This window comes from Rhea pennata, chromosome 1 (genome assembly GCF_028389875.1).
Source record: "Rhea pennata isolate bPtePen1 chromosome 1, bPtePen1.pri, whole genome shotgun sequence".
NCBI classification, from domain to species: Eukaryota; Metazoa; Chordata; class Aves; order Rheiformes; family Rheidae; genus Rhea; species Rhea pennata.
This window is the reverse complement of record NC_084663.1, coordinates 212,153,936-212,174,387: the sequence shown is the minus strand read 5'-3', so window position 1 is coordinate 212,174,387 and position 20,452 is coordinate 212,153,936.

The following is a 20,452-nucleotide window of genomic DNA, read 5'->3' as shown; positions in this document are numbered from 1 at the left end:
CCTTGCCTGTGCAGCATTTTTCCAGAAAAATGAGACCTTGCATTCCTGTCTATTTTTTGACTTAAAGTCTGTAGGTTTTTTTTTTTTTTTTTTTTTTTTTTCCCTTACAGTAGGAAAAAAAATAGAGATATTACTGGTAAATGCTTTAAAGCTAATCTGAGGTTCCTGGTAAATAGAAATCATTAAAATCCAGTATGTTTTACAACAGAAAAGGTGAAGTGAATTTGCAGAGTGCATATTTTTCCTTCCCTGTGCTCATATTATGTCTTGCCCATAATACCGAATGAGCCTTTTGGCTGGAGAACTGCAGGGCCTTGCCCCTGTTGATCAACAGGGATTAAAAAAGACACCTGGGACGGCTCACACTGAGGTAATGAAACAGGAATCTGAGGGCTCGAGAGAGCAATTTGGGAAGCTGCCTTTCTTTTTGCTAAGGGCAGGGCAGGATTTTCCCCAAATTTAGTGTTCTGTCTAGGAGAACATAAAATAATGAGACTCCTGCAACTTCTCTAGGGAGACTGTTGAATTGCCTTAGAGATCTCACTGTCAACCTAAGGTTTTTCCTGTCTAAAGCTGACCTGAAAAAGAAGCAAAGAAGAAAGCAGAGGGAATGTGTGCCTATTTCGATGCTTTCTGGTGTGCAAGAGAGACTTTTACTGTCAGCGGTTCTCATTTTGGGGAACTTTGGTTTCTGTGTTTGCTTTGCATAAGAAACACCAGGGCTAAGAAGTTTGTTCTTTCTTATTTTTGCTGGTGGAAGACTCTCTTTGAAAAATTAGAGAAGAGAAATAGAAGCTGACTCACAGCCTTCTCTGAAGTTCCTCTGAAATCAATGAGGAAGGGATGCTTAGCTATGAGGTTTGGAAAAGTCACTTGTTGGAGAGAGTGAGAGCTGGCCTGATAAAAAAAGGGAACATCTGTGGGATAAGTTAGGGGAGGAGAGGCCAGTCCTGGGGTGCCAGGGTTTATGACTGCATTAAAAGGGTGGCTTTGGAGCAAAGGGAATGCAAATGCCAAGGAGGAAAAGTCCCACTGCTGAGTATCTTGCAAATCATGAGAAGAAAACCCCTGGTGCCCCATGCAGAGGGCTAGAAAAAGCTACCCAGAAGCAAACTGGGTGATAAAGGTAGGAAAGTGCTGGTAGCGCTGATGGAGAGTGTGGTGGCCAGGAAGGTGGTGGATGAGGATTTTAAAGCAGACTGTCACCATAAATCTCTTCCTTCCTCCACACAACCCTCCTCCATGCTTCAGCTGGGATTTTCAAGGGAAAGAGAAGAGAACTGAGCATAAAGAGCAGGAGTCAGTAAAGACGACTAACACTGCATTAGCTTCTCTGCCTCTAAAGCTGCTCTGATGTAAACATGGCTCTGTAATGTTGCACGTGTCGCACCTTGGACTTGCGCAGCTGGCTCCTGTCGCAGGCAGTCCTGGAGGAAGACCCACGTTTTATGCATTTACAGCACAGCACTACTGCATGCTCCTGCTTGGGGGTCTCTCTGTGGAGCAGAGCTCTGCCTGGCTGCACATGAGCTTGCGGGAAAGTTGGGAAGGGGCAGATGTAGGCCTTTTAATGGGGTGCAAATGATTCCTACTGCATAGTTATGGATTCCATAAGCTGTGAGGAAGAGGTGAGAGGCTTAGTAACAATCTCTATCGTGCAGCTAAGTGATATGGGACCTGACTCGCTGGTCGTGCAGGTGGTGGTGCCTGAGGGTTACTCATCGTTCGCCTGGAGACAGAGTGGGAGGCTCAAGCCCTCACTGCTGCAAGTTCTAGGAGACCCCATCCAAACTTGGCTGCTTTGAGGAAGCTGGCCCCCGAGACCCTGGATGGGAGAAACGGCACGGGGCACTAAGCAGCAGGAGTGCATCGGAAATAGTGGTGGTTTTGAAGCTGGTCATGAGGTTGAAACAGAGGCAACTGTCCTGAGTGAGTCAATAGACAGCAAAAGTCAGAAAGAGAGTTTAGAAACAGTGCTGAGAACTCAGTGATTGACAAAGGAAAACTTCCTCATGAAAGCTGGCTCTCAGTCTCTGGATTGCTCTGGATACAAGTGGGTCTGGTCCAGTTTCACCTTGTCAACATACTCTTATGAGTGAAGCCTCCTGCACAGCTCGTGGAGGAGATATGCGTTTGCTTGCTGCTTTCAGCTGGGTGTCTCTGTCTCAGGGAGAACTGGCACATCTTTTTGATCACCCTGGACTATTTCTGAGCCAGACTTCTGCTCACTGGAGCAAAAAGCAGGTCTCTTGGGAGGGACAGGCCAGCTGAAAAAGCTGGGGCCACTGTCTGAAAATAAAAGGCCTCGGGGTGAAGGAGAGCTCACGCAGTGCTGTTTCACACTAAAGGTAATAAACATATGGAATAGGTTAACAAGTAAGGTGACTGAAGCCGTACTATAAATAAGACTATAAATAAGTTCAAGAGGCATGTCGGCTGGTTGCTGGAAAGAAAAAGAAGCGTTAGGGAGGAACAGCTTGAGAATGTTATGATGGGGGTGGAGGGACCCAAAAGTCAAGCTTAAGATAAAGGAAAAAAGAAGGGGAGCGGGGTGAAACAGTCTGGCCTTTTTCTGTTTCAGCTGTTCTTTAAGTCCAAGGAGGGAACTCTTTTTGATCTACATGTCTTTGAATCAGAAGTGACCCAGCCAGTTCAGCACAAGCCAGTTTTTGCCCGTGAAATTGAAAGGTGTTGAAGAGAGTTAGGCCTGTGGTGAAACAGGGTGTTTTTTCTAAGCACCTAAGGAGAGATAGACTTCAGAAATATGTATGTATAGAGGAGATGTCTTCTGCAAAGCTTTCTGTTAAAAGGGAAGCAGGGTGCAGGTACGTCAGAGAAGGACCTCGGCTCTGGGGAGCTCCTCATCAAGGAGTTGCGTCAAATCACAGACAAGGTGCAGGGTGTCCCCCACTACCTCCACCATGACTGCACGGTTCTTCAGCTGTGATGGAGAACGAAGAATTGATGTCCTGGTGTAGTAAGGCCTCGTGTGAGGCTGGATGGGCTGGGAGGAGCTGTGCTTCTGTGGTATCTGCAGGTCAGTGGAATGCAAAATTAGGGCAAGAAAGAGCAGAACCAACTCCTAGCTAAGCTCTCAAAACGTTATTTTCTCTCACTACTTACAGGGATGTGTGGCCAACAAAGGAGAGACAAATTCAAACAGACTACTTGGGTATAGCAGATGTTCCCTGTGACTGTCATGTGTCAAAACAACTCCTAAGGAACTCAGGTGTGACCAAAGTCCACCAAAACCAATAGTCTCCATACTTTAAGTAATCTTGTTTTTGTTACATTGCTACATCTAATTCCTCTGCACCCTAAAATCTCATCCCTTAAATCAAATAAGAAGCAAGTCATGAGCTTTGCAATGGAGGATGTTTCTAAAATGCTCGTGTGGAAGAACATCCCCATGCCATGTGGAGAAAAAAGGCTATATTATAATACTGACAGAGCTAGCCAAACTGATCTGATCAGCTATAGCAGCCACTATTTTGGCTGCTATGTTAGGAAATGAGCTGGGGATCTGCAAAGTGAAAGCCAAAGTTTGTTTTGTGAAGCCAGGATTCACACATCGATGGCAGGTTGCACTTACATAGAATGCAGCTGATGGGTTTTAGGTCACTTCTGATGTTTGGCTTAACAACAAGCTCTCGATATGTGTTCTGTCTGCCTCAAGCCTGGCATCATTCATGAAGTAAAGGAGATGTTAGCCCCCTTACTTTGCTCTCTCGACCATCAGCTCAGGAGTAGAGACCTGGAAGTATTTCTGGGCTGGAGATTATACCGATTGAGATGGTCTCCTTGGCAAATTTAATATTTGCTCAGGCTTAAGTGAATCAAAAACGAAGTTCTCTAGCTATCTGAGCAGGCACTCTGGTGACCTGTCCATCTTAGAAAGGTGATAGTGCATCTTTTCTTCCACCTTATTAAGGTTACTCTCTCCCCACTGACAAGAGTGTGCCTTTCTGAATATTTTGGTAAAAGAAGACCCAGTTCTGGGATCTTCAAACAACTGCAATCTAAACAGTGTGACCTAAGGCACAACATCTTGTATGTGAAACTCACTGCTGAAAATTCAGAGATGGAAGAGACATCTATGACAACAACTAAGGTGCATGTGAAAGCTGAGGTATCTTGCAGATAGGCTGGGTTTGTTTTGTGACTTCCTAAATTCCAAGCCAATTGAAATGCAGACGCCCAAGTCTCTTTGCAGATCAGGGCCTTGGGCCTAGGTTTCAGCCCAAAGTTTTCCCTGTATATGTTCACAAAGTAACCTAATGTGATGCTAGTCTGTAGTCATTACAGCCCAGTGAAAGCATCATCAGATGGTTCCTCAGAGTTAATTCATGCATTCATTATTAATGTGTGCCTGGAATTTCAATTTGCTCTCATTAAAATGTGATTGATGGTAAAGATATAGCAGATTACGGTCACATCGCTCCAGCTCTTTCAATGAACTCAGCAAAACTGGCCAGGCACTGCTTCACTGGTCAAATCAGGCCTTTTGCTTTGCTTTCCGTGCAAAAGCAGGGCTCCTCTTGGCAGGAGTCTTGCTTGGGAGGGCAGGTCTCTCTGCAGTAACTGCTTTTCTTCTTCTCTTTGAAAATAAAGATTGGTGATAATTCACTGTCAGTGAAAAGTTATGTTATAATTTGGCAGAAAAGGAGAAAATTGCAGACAAAAACGCAGGAAAACGCCACTCTTGACCTTGCATCTTTAACTCAGCATCTTGTAGCATCTGAAATACGCCAGTAAAGACAAACTTAAGCGGGTGACGCCGATGTCCCGATGCCCCAGCCTGGCGATGAGGATTTCCACGTTGTCGGAGACTCCATCTGCCGATGTTAAGTGGAGCAGTCTCACCACGCAGTGGTCACTACGATAGTTCTCCAAACAGAGGTGGCGATTTCCCTCGTAGCTTGGCTGGGGTCCAAGGTACACTTTGAGCCAAACCCTGGCCTGTAGTTATACAGGAGTTAAGGCCTCATTAGTTTTTAACTCCCATGTCAGCAGGCTGTTAGCAGGCTCTGAATTGGCAAACCAGTTTCTGGAGATGAGCCAGGCAATGCAACAGTGCCCTGGGCTCAGCCCCTGCAGCAGGAGAAGGTGCCGTTCTGGAGACACAGATCACTCAGATCTTGTCATACTGTTGCCGAGTCTGGTTGCCTTCTTCTCCCAGAGAAACCAGGTTGTTCAGTGCAGAGTCCTGGGAGCTCCTGAACAGACTCCACTGTTGATCTGGGCTCCTGGAGAGATATTTCTCTGCCAGCTACTTTTCTCCAAGTCTGTCCTCTGCTCTCAAAAATTCCTAAGTGTCTTGATACAGAGTAAGTTCTTCTTGGTTGCTTGTTTTCCCAGAGATCCATCTATAATCCTGCTTGTGTTGGATCATGCTTGCCCATATGCAGCAAACGTCTGAAGAGCAGGCTGCCTTTTCATCTCTAGGGCCAAATTTTCAATGTTAAGTCAGAGTCAGCAGGGTCTGACCTGGATTTCTGATCCTCTTCATCTCCAGCCTCAGCTTTCTTTCTTTCTTTCTTTCTTTTCTTTCTTTCTTTTCTTTTCTTTCTTTTCTCTCTCTCTTTTTTTTTCTTTTTCTTTTTTTTTTTTTTTTTTTTTTTGGTATAGTGTTTGGATTTAAATCCACTGGCAAGAATTTTCCTTCACTTCTGTGCAAATAAGGGAAGTACCGTTGCAAATCTAGCTTAAAATTCAAGCTGGCAGGAAAGCTCCAAAATGCCTTTGAAAGGCTGAGCAAAACATTTATGTAAGACTATGCAGCCTGTCCCTGGAGTAAGGAAAACTGCTGGTGTCCCAACATGGTTGTTTTTTTTCACCTGTTGCCTCTTGATCTCATTCATGCATGTATTTTTTTTTTTTTTTTTTTTTACTGTGCTTAGATCTCCTTGGTAATATGGTCCATATGGTTATTATCCTTCAAGTGAAAGCGACACCAGTGTTCACAGCACACGCTTCTACCTTCTAATGTTTTCCCAGTGTGCAGTGGTTTGTTAGGAGGAATTTCAAGCCTTTTCATAATTTCCAAAAGTGGCAATTAGATCACTGCCTCCCAACTGCCTCTTGAAGTGAAAATAAACTCCCATTTCCTTTACTTTCCCCCGTACTAATAGCCTGGAATTTTTGAATAGCTTTGTGTCATTACCCAAAGCTCTGTCCCTCAAGGGTAATTATAGATACCTGAGACAAGGTCACTAATCAGTGACTTTATCACTAATATACAGTTCTCTAGGTGCAACATAGCTACTCCTCTACAACGCAAAACCTCTCGTTGCCTCTGATTTGTACACTATTCCTCTTGCATCACCACACCATCTTAGTTGCTCTCTTTACTACAGTATTACAGATGGGGAAGGTTTGCCGCCCTGGAAAATGAACTATTTTAGGTATTGCATGAGGAAAAGAGCTGTGTGGGTCCATTCGCTCTCTCTTTCTGCTCTGCGTTTCTCGTTCCCTGTGTTTAGTGCAGAAGATATGATTGCCACCTGAGGGTGCTAAGCACCGTCATGTCCTCTCCATGCTTGTCACATGGCGAGGTCCTTAGGGATGTGCAATTACAGATTCAGAAATGCAGGGACATTTTCCCGGCTAGGGTGAAATTGGTGTCACCGGGGACCATCTCTTGAATAGTACAGAGTCCCTCATTCAGGCAAAGTCCCCGCTCAGCGAAGCAGTCTGTTAGGGACTTGAGTTTTACTGCAGCTGGTGAGATTTAGGACTGTTCTTAGCAGTATGCACACACTTAAATGATTTCCTGAATTGGGACCTCAAGCCATGGTGACACTGACTGCCTAATAATTTGGAGCTGAAGCACTTTTAGAATAATACTAACACTAGTGCGCAGTTCTTGCAATCAAAGAGGATTTTTTTTCTCCTGTTGGCACCACTTTTTATTTACATGACAGAGAGGTTCTTGTTCTCCGCTCTCTCAGAGCGCACTTGAAAGCGTTGGTCAAAATATGTATTAAATCAAGGTGCTATTTGGGCAGCAGAGGAAGGTATCCTTCTTTTTGTTAAAAGATGTACTCTTTAATGGTGTGAGCTAAAAAGGGTGTTTCCAGATGTTTCAAGAAATTCAATATAATTTTCTGCAAATCTTTGAAAGCTCAACAGAAAAAAAATATATATATCAAATTTATCTACAGGAAAATGAAAATACAAACAAGAAGGAACTGAGAAGTTAAAGAAAAGGAGGAAAGAATCCAAAGAGCTTGCTTATGAAGAAGTTTTGTAAATCCCAGTTAGAAAAGCCCAGTGTTGTTTTGGGGTAGGTGAAAGAGAGACTTAATAGAAAGAAAATATCCCATGTATTGTGGAAGAACAATTCTTAGCCAGAAGTCTTGAGCAGAGAGGATCAAGCGTGGTGTTTCTTTCGTAGTGAGAATAGGTTGCTGCTGAAAACAAAGATATCAACAATCTGTCTGAATAGCCCCACGGATTCCTGCTCATTCGTACTAATAACTTTGAACAAAGAGATTTCAACAGAAATTTCACCAGCAAGTGGCACTTCCTCCAGACCTGTGCTGTCATGCAGAAAGCTCAGTATGGATTTGAGATGTTTGGGACGTGAAACTTGAGTAATACGGAAGACCTAGTGGCCTTCCTGTCAGACACTCTAAATTGCAAAATTCAAATCTTCCCATAGTTTGTTATAGTTTCAGGTAGGCCAAAATTTCATTAACTCTTTCTTTAAACTTGTTATATGAGCTATCACTGCCTGAGATGTGAATGTTATCATGATACCTTAATTTTTAAGAGACAACACTTCTTCCAGCCAGTCTCTCTTTTATCAAAAGAAGAGGATGCGAAGTTGGAAATTCATGAGCCTTGCAGCTCGGGGTGTAATTTCTGTATCGGTTCAGGAGGTGCTTGGTGGTTGCTTTACTCTCCCAAGTTCTGTATAGAGTTTCTATTTCCTTGTTGAGTGTGTGAGTTTTGAAATTGAGTTAAACTGTTTTTGACTTCATGAAAAAATGCTTTCTTTTATGCATGATAATGATCTAGAGTCCACACAGAGGGAAGCCACATAACTGGAAGTACATGATGGATTTCCATCTCCTAAATGATGACAGTCAATGAATCAATCTTGTGCTGGGCATAGCACAAGAATGAAAAAAGACGTGCCCTGGGATTGACAGGCTTGCTATAGTTAGTAGCAATTCTTGTTTAGATTCTTAGAAGGTGTCCACATTTCCTCTCATGGCCATACCATCCAAGAGTAACATATCTGTATAATTTCCGTGGCAATACAAGTTAAGTAAAACCAGACTCATGGAGTGTGTGTTTTCTTGAATTGGCTCTAGATAAATATTGATTTTATATCTCTCTCTAGAAAGTTGCATTTCCCCTGTACTTCAGAGGGGGAAAAATCCCAGGATAAAATTGCTATAAATGATGTCCGTCATGCAACCCGTGGGCATATGGACTCAGTCTGGTGCGGTAGCCCTGGTCAGTCAGGAAATATTAGGGCAATATCGGTAATCTACTTGGATGAGTCTAACACATAGCAGCAAGACAGGCAGGTCAATCAGTCAGAAACCAGCCAGGTAGGAACCCCAAACGAGACCGATACATCAGACAAAAAGTGTGATTATGCTGAGTGTGGGTATTTTCCTACTCTGCTACCTGGGCAGGCTGAAATGGGATGAACTACAGGGACTGCAGAACAGAGGTGGAGTCCAGGCAGCTGCCCCATACCTTAGAAATATAGTGTAATAACTTGTATAGATTATGGCCTGCTTGATCTCCCGGATCAAATCTTCCATCCTTGTGCAGAAACAGCAGCTATTTTGTGTGTGCGCGGAAAATGCGTGCTGCAATGGAGACACAGACGTGCAGAGGCATGTGTGAATGCACACTCGTGGCCACCTCATTTGGCTGGAGTCTTATTGCAGTTAATTCTGCCTGAGCACACTAGGTTGTGTCTGTGTATAGAAAAATCAGCTGGCTGGAGAAGGAAAATCTCACCCAGAATAAAGGCTTAAATGCTTCCTTGGCACATGCCAGCTCCCAGCAAGCTGGCAAGGCTGCCCTCTGATTTAGGACTTCGACATGGAAAGAGACCTTTCATTCCTGGCAGGTGAAGAAGGTGTCCTTAGGTCTAGGTACAAGTGGCCTGGGAGTGAAGGCTCTGGATTTCCATTTCCATTTGCCTGGCGATGTGGATGAAAAGCTGAAGCAGCACCTGCTGGTTATCAAAGCTGAATGAACTTGCTGGGAAAAAAAATGAGAAGAAATCTACTGCTGCTTTTGCCCATACTTTGGCACTCATATGCATTCGGTAAAATCATAAACTGTCTGGGAGTCTGCCTGTTGCTTAGCAGCAGAACAGCTCCTGATGCTCTGGAGAACTCTATCTAGGGACATCACAGGGAAAAGGGTTGGGACATTATTGCTCTCAAACAACTGAAATTTGTTTTTTTTTTTCTTTATCCGTGAATTATAGCACCAAATAATTTGCAGAAAAAAAACACTTTGTTCCTCAGTAATTCAGTTTAAGGATGTATGGAAGGAGCCTTGATGTCTTATTTAAACTACTGTGTTATTCACAAAATTTATCTGGATCTTCTTCCTGCCAATGTTGTGATGAGCATGCATCTGTGCATTGAATAGGACATATGTATCATTCTGGTTTGCTGATAGCCGCATGGATCAATACTTGTCAGCGAATTACAGATAATCTGTGCCTTCCATTATTGTTTGTGGGGTGTGCGTTCAGACTTTCAGATAATGCAATAAATAAGTAAGCATGTGGGTATTTGTTTTGTTCTGCATTGGCATCCAGCTAAGCCAGAGGTGCTACTTGATATTTTTTTTAGGCAGCACAGCACTGTATGACAAGCTATGAAGATGGCATAGAAGAAATAGTACAGGCCTAAGTTCTGGCTGTCAAAGCTACCTGCATTGCCCCAAAGTCACTTTTGCTATCATCATATTCCTGAGCACTCCTAGAGCAGATATGTGCCCAGTCACAAGTTCCTTTCTGTCTGTTCACAGTCCTTGTCAGCTAAACCCCATTTTGAAAGGTATGTGAACTTTCACTAAGCACAGATTGATCCAGGGGTGCAGCAGTTGAGGTAGCTGGTGCTTGAGATTTCAGAGAGTCCAGGCCCAGCCTCTCCTCTGCAGTGCAGTCGTGTTGCAAGCAGCTAAAATCTGTCCCTCAGCTTCCCTGCTGACTCCTTGCCTGTTTCCCATCTGCTCTCTACATGCACTTTTCCTCACTTGGAGCACTCCTTCATGGGCTGCCTCCCTGCAATCCACTGCTAATGCTGGAGCTGGCGCCAGCCGTGTGCTCCAAATAATATCTTTCTCAAAGTACCTCCTGTTGCCTTTCCTCAGACTTTCCTTCTCAGAATAAAAGCCCACAACCTTCTTTTTTTCCAATAGGCTTTTTGAACTCATGCCTCAAACTTACCATTTTTTGGCTCTGTTTGACTCTCCTAGGATCAGTGCATGGCCAACACACACCATCGAGATCTGCCTGGTGCTGCAAGGCAAACTGTAGATGAATTTGGACCTGGCACATAGCATGCAGGGTTGACAGACATCAGCTTCCTTACACAGTTACACTGGGATGTGATGGCGTCTACTCAAACACTTTCTTGCTCAACCTGGAAATTCTTATCTATTGCTCTAAAGTTAATGGGTAATGACATGCAGCACTGAGGATAAATCCAGGGCCCAAATGATTCCGTTGCCATAAAGAGGCATTTTGAGCTTTTGGCATTAATCTTGACTGATGGAGCCTGTTTGAATTGAACATGTTCCTATATACCCAAGCTCATCTCTTCCAGCTGGCACCAGGAGGTTTTGCTGGGTTGTTTCTGCTTTGCACCTCATCATCAGCAAAGACGATCCTGGAATCAATTTAGTTGGTGATTTGGTAGACAGCACACGAGGCAGAACAGGATGTTGGGAGTGGTTCAGCATCTGTCTCCCATCACTGGAGGTTCCAGGAGTCTGGCTGGGATTCTTTGATTGGCTGTGAGGAGACTAAGCTTAGGGAGCAAGGAGTGTGATGCACCCTCAAGGCAGAATCGTGCCTAGGTTACAACCATGGAGGGAACAGCATTTAGTGACAGAGGTTAGGACATGGAGTTGGGTGTTACAAGCACTGAGCTCTTCAGCTGGGTCTGTGTCACTAACTTGTTGTGTGGTTTAGATATGTTGCTTAAACTCAGTGGAGCGTTAAGCTTTTTCTTCAGTTGTTAAAATGCACAAAATAGTCTCGATTGCTCCTGTAGGGTGTAGTGCAGCTTAGTGCTTGGAAAGAAGTGTAAGACTGATTATCAGTGGAAGAAGCCTTAAAAAGCCAAATCATTATTAAAACCTTGATTAATAGAATTGGGAAGGTTGGAAGGGACCCCTAAAGGTCATCTTGTCCGCCCGCTCACACTCAAAGCTTGTTCTTTTATCTTGGCACGGAGCTGGCTGAGCCATGCGGGGGCCAATGGCTAAACTGGAGCAGATGCCACCCATTTGGGTTTACCTTGAAACCCTTCCTCTGCAGGAAGGCAGAGGTGGGCAGCTGGAAGAGGGAACACCTACAGCCTTAAGACTCTTTGCCACAACCAGGCTTGCACAACTGCAAGCCTTACCTTTCAGTGAAACCCGGGAAGAAGTATGCTTGATTTGAAAGAGCCCTTCTGGAAGGAAGAGGGCAGAAAACATAGGCTGATAGGTTTGGGACAGGTATTTGCCCTCTTCTTCAGATCCTTCAGCTCTTTCTCGAGCTTTTGAAACTCCTATCCAACCTGTACCTCTCCTAGAAGACTTCAGTCATTCATTCACCCCTAATTTAAACGCAACCTTCCCGGTGGTTATTTGTCTCCCACCTGGTTCCTCATCAACAGGGCATAGAGCTTATTTCTGCTTCACATGGGCCAACATCTCTTTTTTTGCAACCTATGAAAGGCAAACAGGAGAAAGCTGGTTGCTATCTGTGCTGTTGCTTAATCCTCAGTCTTCAATTCCCACTATCAGCATTATCAGCGAGACTTTTCTCTCTGCCACCATGTTGCGGAACAGCAGATAACATAATCCTAAATCCCAGGTACAATTTTGACCCTTCCACTGTACTGGGCTTATTTTCGAAAGTGAAGTTGCCTGCATCAGATGAATCACAGCTGGTAATATTCTACTTCAGCCTGTATTTCCTCAGTATCAAACCAAGCCCCATGCGCTTTCTGCTGTCCTATTTTCTGAAACTATTTTCAGTTTTCATTTGAAAACTTCTTTTAACGTGGCCATGCGTGTAAGACTTTCTGGTATGAGAAATCAAAAAAAAATCCATGACGTATGTTTCCCTCCTAAAGAGTTCTGATTTATGACTAAGAAGAATTATTCTTGCTGCCCATAAAGTAATTTTTCCAACTTGTTGATTGCACACAGCGTAAGATTAGTTCTGAATCCAGATAGCTGTGGATTTATCAAACCATCTAAATCGTACAAACACACATACACACACACATATTCATAAGAAAGGCTTGCCAGGCCAGTTTTTTCTGTTACACAGAATAACTCAGTCAAATTCATTAGGTTATCCTGGCTTGCTACCAATGCAGTTGGGACTGGGATATAGCCCAGTGGCTGCATCTGGGTAGGTATTACAGTGGGCACCTGTGCTAGTTTTAGACCAGACTTTCTCTCTATGCACCAGTTACCTAACAACAGTAATATTATATGGTTTATTTTATATTAACATACTCTCACAACCAAAAAGTCTGCCTTACTTAGAAACAATAACCTCCTATAGAAGCAGATTTCTCTTTCTTAGCTGCATCAGCATAAAACATTTTAGCCAGCAAAACACCCAATTCATGAAGGCATTTGTCTGAAAAGCCCAAGTGAGCTGGGTTTAAACCTTATCAAAAGTCACTGTGAGCCAATCTCCCATGGGTGCTCATGGCACATCTGTTTAGGACAAGATTGAAGTTAACCGTTTTCCTCCCACCAATTCCAGGTGGAGACACCTCCTTAACAGCACAGCTCAGGAGGCAGGAGGTGTAGGAAAACCTCTGTATACCAAAGGGCTTGGATTAAGGGTCTTGCAACCACACAGTTATCTCTGAACCTGGGTGACCTTCCACCCCTCGGCTGCTACTCATTCTCCCATTCAGGGCCTAACCTGTGTGAGATGTGATGTATAAACAAAAAATATATATAAAACAAAAAGTGGGGACCTCTCCTGAATAAACCAATCCTTTCTTAAATGATCTTGGATTTAACTTTCTGCCTGGCAGAGTAATTTAGAGAAAAACCTGGACTTTTATTGCTTACATCAGTCATGCTCCACTTGCAGGCTCTCCACTTGGTGGTGGCTGCTGCAAAGCGTTTACGAGCCCTTGGCTAAAGGGTTGGCTCCAGCTCCCTACGGTGGGATCAAGATTTGGCTACTTTAGAAAAGCCACCCAAAATGGCTTCTGCTTTCCTCCTAGCTTTCCTCTGTAGTGGAAAAAGATCTCTTGCATCGTTTGAAGATATCTTTTGAGCCCAATCAGCTTTACAAGAGGTAAATACAGACAGGATTTTCCAAAGCAGTTTTGGGTTGTTTCTAGTTTTAGGTGCCTGACATGTGGTTTCTCAATAGGGTAAAACCCTGCACTCAGGTTCGCTTGATATCTGTCAGGTTACTCTGGATGAAAACCTCTAGAGCTGTCCAGCCACTCAGCAAGGTCTTGCTGCCTCCTCCTTGCTTTTGTAAAAACAGTTGGTCAGGAAGTTCGTAATTCTCAGCTATAAAATCCCTACTTTCTGCCTTGGCTTTTCTAGGGTGGAATTAAAGCAAGCCACATGCAACATTCGCTCTTTGGGATTTCATACTTGAACTTTATCATTTTCCCCTGCAGACAGCAGGAGAGAGAAGGGGGGAGACATGAAGCAGAGAGAACTGTTGGTAGTGAAATTTGAGCAGCTGGAACAGGGCAAAATCCAAGACAACTGTGAAGTTGAGGTAGATTTTTGTTCTACCCTGGAGTCTGAGTAGTTTTTCCATCTCGCAAAAACACCCGTAGAAGGGAAGTGCTAGTGTGGAGTGTGCTATGAGTAAAAGGTGCTTCCAACAGTATCTGGAAATATTTCCTGCCCCAAGAAGAGATTGGTGGTTCCTTTTGTTGACAGTTTGCAGCACCCAAAAAACAGAAAAATCTAAGGAAGGAGAAACTCAGCTACGACGTTTTCATCAGCGGGTTTTTGGTGGTGAAGGAAATGAGCTGGGTGCCAGGGAGCTGTGGGGTGTCCCAGATGGCAGAGATTTCTGCTGTGAAATGCTGCTCTCCAAGAGCAGCTGCCTATCCTACTGAAGGTTAATGGATGGCAGAGGTGAGTGGTGATGGATGACTCAGTATTTGTGCTTCGAGCTCTCCTGGTACCTTTTGCCTGGCCTGTCAGTGGTGGTGATGGCTGCATGGCATCTACCCGGCTCAGGACAAAAGAAAAAATCCTCATGTCCATGTAAGCAAAGAGAATACCCCGATTAAGAGCCAAGCTTGGCCTGTGGACCTTCTTGTAACTGAAGATAAGTCCCATCTGGGTGCCAGGTGTGGTAGCTGGTAGTTAAACGAACCCCTCTCTGCCCCATGGTTTTAGTTGTTAATTTTTTTTTTTTTTTTTTTTACTTTTACTGCAGCACCGTTTGGTTGGAGACCTCCAACCACAGGCAGTTCACCAGGGGGACAACACCCTCTTGAAAAGAAGAGGAATATACCTTTGATGGGCCTGATGGAGGGATTCGTGCTCTTTTCCAGCTATATCTACCTCTGCTCTGCCACAGGGAAGCGGGCTTCACAAAACTGAAGAGTCAAGGGAGGTCCTGAGACTGTGCAGCTTTTGCTGTGTATCCTGGGAAATTCGGGGTGAGGGGGGGGGTTATTTCTCTTACCTGACTGCTCCTTATTTTGAGGGCAGGATGTTCTTGGCATCAGCATGCAAGAACTCGAGGTTCAGTTCCTGTACTCTGACACGGATTTTCTGTATGACCTTGGTCCAATCACTTATTCTTCCATTGCCTCAATTTTCTTTGGAATACTGAGGCTTCCCAAACCTGTGAAGTGCTTGGGGGTCACAAGAGAGATGGATATTATGTGACTAGGCTACTGTGTGTGCTATGAACAGCTCTCAGTGAGATGTTCCTCCCTCCCCCATCTGCAAGAGTGTATCTTGCTAGTCAAGCTGGCTATTAAACCAGTTGTGATTACGTCATTTCTTTGGGAGATGGTAAATATAACAATATAATTATATCACTTTTTTACAGAAGAAAATGCCTTTCAGGAGATGAGTAACCCTACTGCAAGCTCACTGCAATCAGTGGGTCACCAATCTTCTCTGGAAGGCCATGGTAAATTTGCCCCAGTTGTTAGACCTGCTTCAATACCATCTTTTGCTCCAATTCGTTTGCTTGCTGCCCCTCTAGCCAAGGAATTGGGTATATTACTCTTTCCTGGACAATGTCAGCTGAAGATCAGATATATTTTTTTATGACTGTTGCTTGCTGAAAGCCTGAGGTTTTCTGAATCTGAGACAGCAATAAGCTTCTGTAACCTGATGGAGGCTGTTTGGTACAGACTGTTCACTTTTGCTGACTTCCCAGTGGCAAACTCCCAGCAAGACACTCAGAGAATGATATGTGGGGAATAGATAAAAGGCATAATATGGCAGAGAAGAAAATCTGAAAGTTTTCTCATGCTCGTGTCTGTCTGTTGAGATGTATTTATTATCGGTTTCAAATAATTTTATACTTTCCAACATATTTCAGATATATGGTATGATATAAAAATATGGACTCTCACGACACTGTTATAAATGATTGGAAATTACCAGCTGGGGAGTTTGTCATCTGCAATATATAACACAATGGAAGCATGTTGTATTAAAAAAATCCATATTTCAAAAATAAAATAATAAAAAAGAAAGCCTTGTCAGAAGCAATCTGTTTTCCAGGAATATTCTGGATGTAAAGTGGAGATTTATAAACCCTGCAGTGTGTGCACAGAAAATGGATGAAAACACGAGCTGCTGGCTGGTGCTAAACTGCAGTGCTGTTCCTGCAACTCTCGGCATCTGAGCCATGTGCACACAGTGGACAATTTCCAACCAGGGATCCATCAGTGCTGCCTTCCTCCTTTCCAAAACTTCAGAAGACCAGTTTCCCTGGTGGGGTTTGCACACACGGGTATAGGGCAGATGTTTGCTAGTCCGCAGCTGACCATGCCAAGTTCTGGACATGCTTCTGGACCATTTTTTCCACCCCTGCCCAAGAGGCTAAGAAATGAATAGATTTATTTTGGAGGAGGAGGATGTGAAGAGGTGCTGTTTGTTCTGTTTGTTCCTCAGGAAAGAAACATCTGAATTTGTATGATGGTAACAAGATTGTTGACTAACATATATTTCAACACAACACTCCGTCCATGGGAATACAATTAGTGTTTTCTTGCCAAATATGCAGACATCTGTCAATTGAAGTAACACTGAGTGCATTTGGCTTAATAAGTAGCAGGCTGTTGCTGCTAGGACTTGCCACCCAGACAGTCTGTGGCAAAGACTCTGCGTTTGGCTAGAGACAACTGTTGATATAAGTGACAATTAATAGTAATAATAAGACTAACCGAAGTGCCTCATAGAAAGAGGAAAAATGCCCAAACGTTCATCTCAGATTTAGAAAAGGATGGTATCTGCAGCCCTAACCCTAGCTAACATACAAAGGCCTGCGGAATGAGAATATGAAGGGTGAACCATGATAAAAATGCTGCTTTGCCCTGTGTTTTTGTGAAGAATCCCCTCTGGGAGCATGGTAATGGGAGAAATGGGCCTCCTGACATTTCAGGACCAGTGAAGACTCCCAAGAGCACAGACCAGGGGTTTGACCAGGGCAAGGATGTAAACCTTCTTCTCTTGGGCTGAATAAATCAGTGCTGGGGAATCCCATTTACCAGCAAGAAATACAAAATATTTTAATTCAAAGGGCAGCCTGATGTAGGACTCCTGCCATTCTATGGCATGCTTGAACACTATCCGTTTTTCCTGGTCTCTTAACCATCTGCTAATCATTAGTGGATATTTGTTCTGAAAGCCGGGAATTTCTTTTCTCCCCAATGAGGCATAAGTTTCTATGCTTCCTTGACTCTTCACAGAGCCTCCGAGAAAATCTCTCCCAGCTACTTGCTAAAAGCTATTTTTAGGAAATAGCTTTACTGCTGAAGTCTAATTCTGGTTTTTCCTTCCATGCAGACATCTTCCATGAGGCCAGGGCACCAGGCTGCTCACTTGGGTGGGATAACAGCACGTGGCCTAGGTTCGTCTCCAGGAGTTGTCGGAGAGGGTGAGATTCATTGCAGCTAACCTCCATCTGAGCTCAGCCTGGGCTCCTGGTAGAGTCAATGAAGAGAAGTAATCTCTTCTAGAATGTGAGATGTCTGCCCTAATTTAGCCATCTGTCTTAGGATAAGATGAACCGTGCCTTACAAGCCATATTTTTTTCTATTCACTAAAATGGGAGAGTAGAGCAATTAGTTCACTGGATAGCAGTACTTCAGGAGTGTAATGCAGGATTGGATGGATATCTGCTTTGATTACTTCTTCTGAAGATGGACCTTTGTCCATGATAACTGAAAAGGCAAAAGATTAGTAAAAGCTTTGGGTTCAACGACACATGAAACTCTGTCTACATTCCTGGATGGCTGGTGGCACAGTGACCACAAGTCTGGAACAGAATCCAATCAGATATTTTGATGCAAAATAAATATCTGAGAATGGACAGAAAGGTACTTAGGAGGCTAAGAGTGGATTCATTCACTGCTTTTAAAATATACTGAAAATGAGCACAAACACTTGCTGCCTCTTCAGTGGTTGGAGAGATATTATCATTAATGAACTTCCATCCTCACTGTCCACTCTCAGTATAAAATTTGTTTGATGTCGTTGGTTAAAGTCAGACAACATTGTCTAGATCTGTCTGATCGAGTCTAAGGGTAGCGTGGGAGATTTCAGGCAGTAAAATATTTAGTGTGATAAGGACTGACACTGTTTCAGAATAGTCCAGTGCAACATAACAAAACCCATTTTTGGAGTGCTGGAACTATGTCCCCTACACACAAGCATATTTTCCAACTTCCCTTCTTTTACTCTGGGGAAAAAATTATTCTAAAGTCAAAAGTAGAAAACCATGCATTTGTTCTATTCCACCTTTTTTTTTTTTTTTTTTGTTTCAGAGGTGGAAAGTTTTGTTCTTGCAATTTATATTCTTGCAATATTTCATTTGCACAAAATTATATAATGTTGAGGGAAGGTGGGGAACGCATTTCTGGTAATATCTAGTTGCCTTTATTAGATCATAGTCTAATACCCAATATATGTGTTATGTAGCCTTATTTACACTACATTATCATTCCATTTATGGGCCCCTCGGAGCTCTCAGCCACTTTGAGGAGCTCTCTAAATTTGCCTTTCCTCACTTATTAATGAAGTGTTAATAGCTCACCCAAGTCATTTTTGAGCAAATACCACGTGATACGTGTGTTTGCGCAAACAGCCCATGCACTGTGCTAATACACGGCCGGTGGGGACAATATGTATGCCACCTTGCTGCTAATTTCTTCTTCTTTTGTTTACTTTGTTCAGCCTGGAGAAGAGAAGGTGAAGGGGGGGATGTTAGTGCTTTCTTCCATGGCTAAAGGGGAGTTATAGAAAACACAGAGCCAGGCTCTTCTCAGAGGTGCCCCAGCTAAAGGACAACAGGCAAGGGACACGAAGGACAGTACTTGACCCTACTTCAAGCAGGAGACTGGACCAGATGGCCTTCAGAGGTCCTTCCAACTTGAACTATTCTGTGATTCTGTGACAACACGACCGTGCTGAGATGTGTACAGATGCTCACCTGGGTGAAATCCTCCAGATCTCTGAGTATAAAGGACTTTGTCCCAGGTTTTGCAAGACTGGCAAACCTGGCAGGAGATCTGCTTGAATTACTCACCTCTGGATGGTGAATTACCACTCACTGCCCAAATTGGCAGGGTTGGCAAGTCTGAGCCATACACTCTGGTGTACCTGGGGATTTTGACTTACCACTTACCGCCTTCTCCTCCGGCAGCGATGGTTAATTCTGTCAGCGTGTTTCATTCTGTTTATTGAATTCTGATGTGTTCTTCCTCCCAGACTGACAGTAAAGTTTCCTGGATTTTTTTATGACCCTGGTAAATGAATTGAACTAGGTAAAAAAGATTTGTAAATGTTGGCAACTTCATTCTTATTTGCTAATTTTTTGGCAGAATGACCAAACTCAAAATGCAGGGGGTTAGATAAAAATTTCTTTGCCAATTCCAAATATGAGGGAGAGTTTCATCACCTCGTTCTCCTAGTAGGCCAGGAACAGACACATTTTCCAACTTGTTTTCATTATTGCCTCTTGTGAGGTCCCCAGATGAGGTATGCTTTAAAGGAAAGGGTCAGGAAGGAATAAAAAGTGAAGGAAAAGGGGTGACATTCACCCCAATTAGGTTCTGTACTTCTCTGAGCCTTTAAGCAAGGCAAGGGCAGTGCTGAGACCTCCTGGATGTAAAACTTGCTCACTTTCATGTTACATTTTTTTACCTTCCTTTTTTTTTTTTTTTTTTTTTTTTTTTCCCCTCAGCAGCTGCCTGCCACCTTCTGCCCTGACCTGGAAGCAGGCCCTCACTTTGGATTTTAACTACCTCAACACAAAGAAAAATAAAACTTGAAACTCCAGGGGATCTACTTGTGAACGTCGCGCTAACCAAGAGAGCCAGCGCAGAATCAGGCTGCGGCACTCAAGCAAGTGAATAGAAATGGAGCAGTGATTTTTTTTCTTAAAAACTCTTTTAGAAATAGCTTAATTATAGGTGGTTAATAAATGCTCTGAGCACATTTCAGGTGTCAGTGCCACGTGGTAGGGATGGTGATAAGGCTTTTGCAGAGGTTTTGTCGTCAAGTGTTCGGGCTCCCTCCCCGTATCCTAAAAACAACTTGCAGCTTATTAACCCTTACTGAGCAATCCCAATGCCTGCACTAGTAAATGAGAAAGTCCAGGACCATCTCCTGACCTTCCGGCTTTCATGCTCATACCCACACTCCCTTCCCTCAGACTAGCTGCTCGCGTCCACGCTGCCTCGTGGGTCCAGACCCCCAATGTGTGAGATATTGCATTTGCAGCCAGCACCCTCTGAAGAGCAAGGACGCGTGTCCCCGCGGCGTTTGCAGCCTGCGAGCGGGCGGGAGGGCCAGCTCCCGGGCCGTGCGGCTCCGCTGTGCCGAGAGACTCGTCACAGAGCCCTGCCGAGGAGCTGCGCTGCGTTTAAATGGATTCGAGAAGCACCGAGTCTCCTTTTCTCCTACATCTCCCATGGTTTCCCTGGGAAATATGACAGGATGAGGCCCTCTTACAACTGACCTTTTAATAACAATAAAATCACTCGGTGGCGCA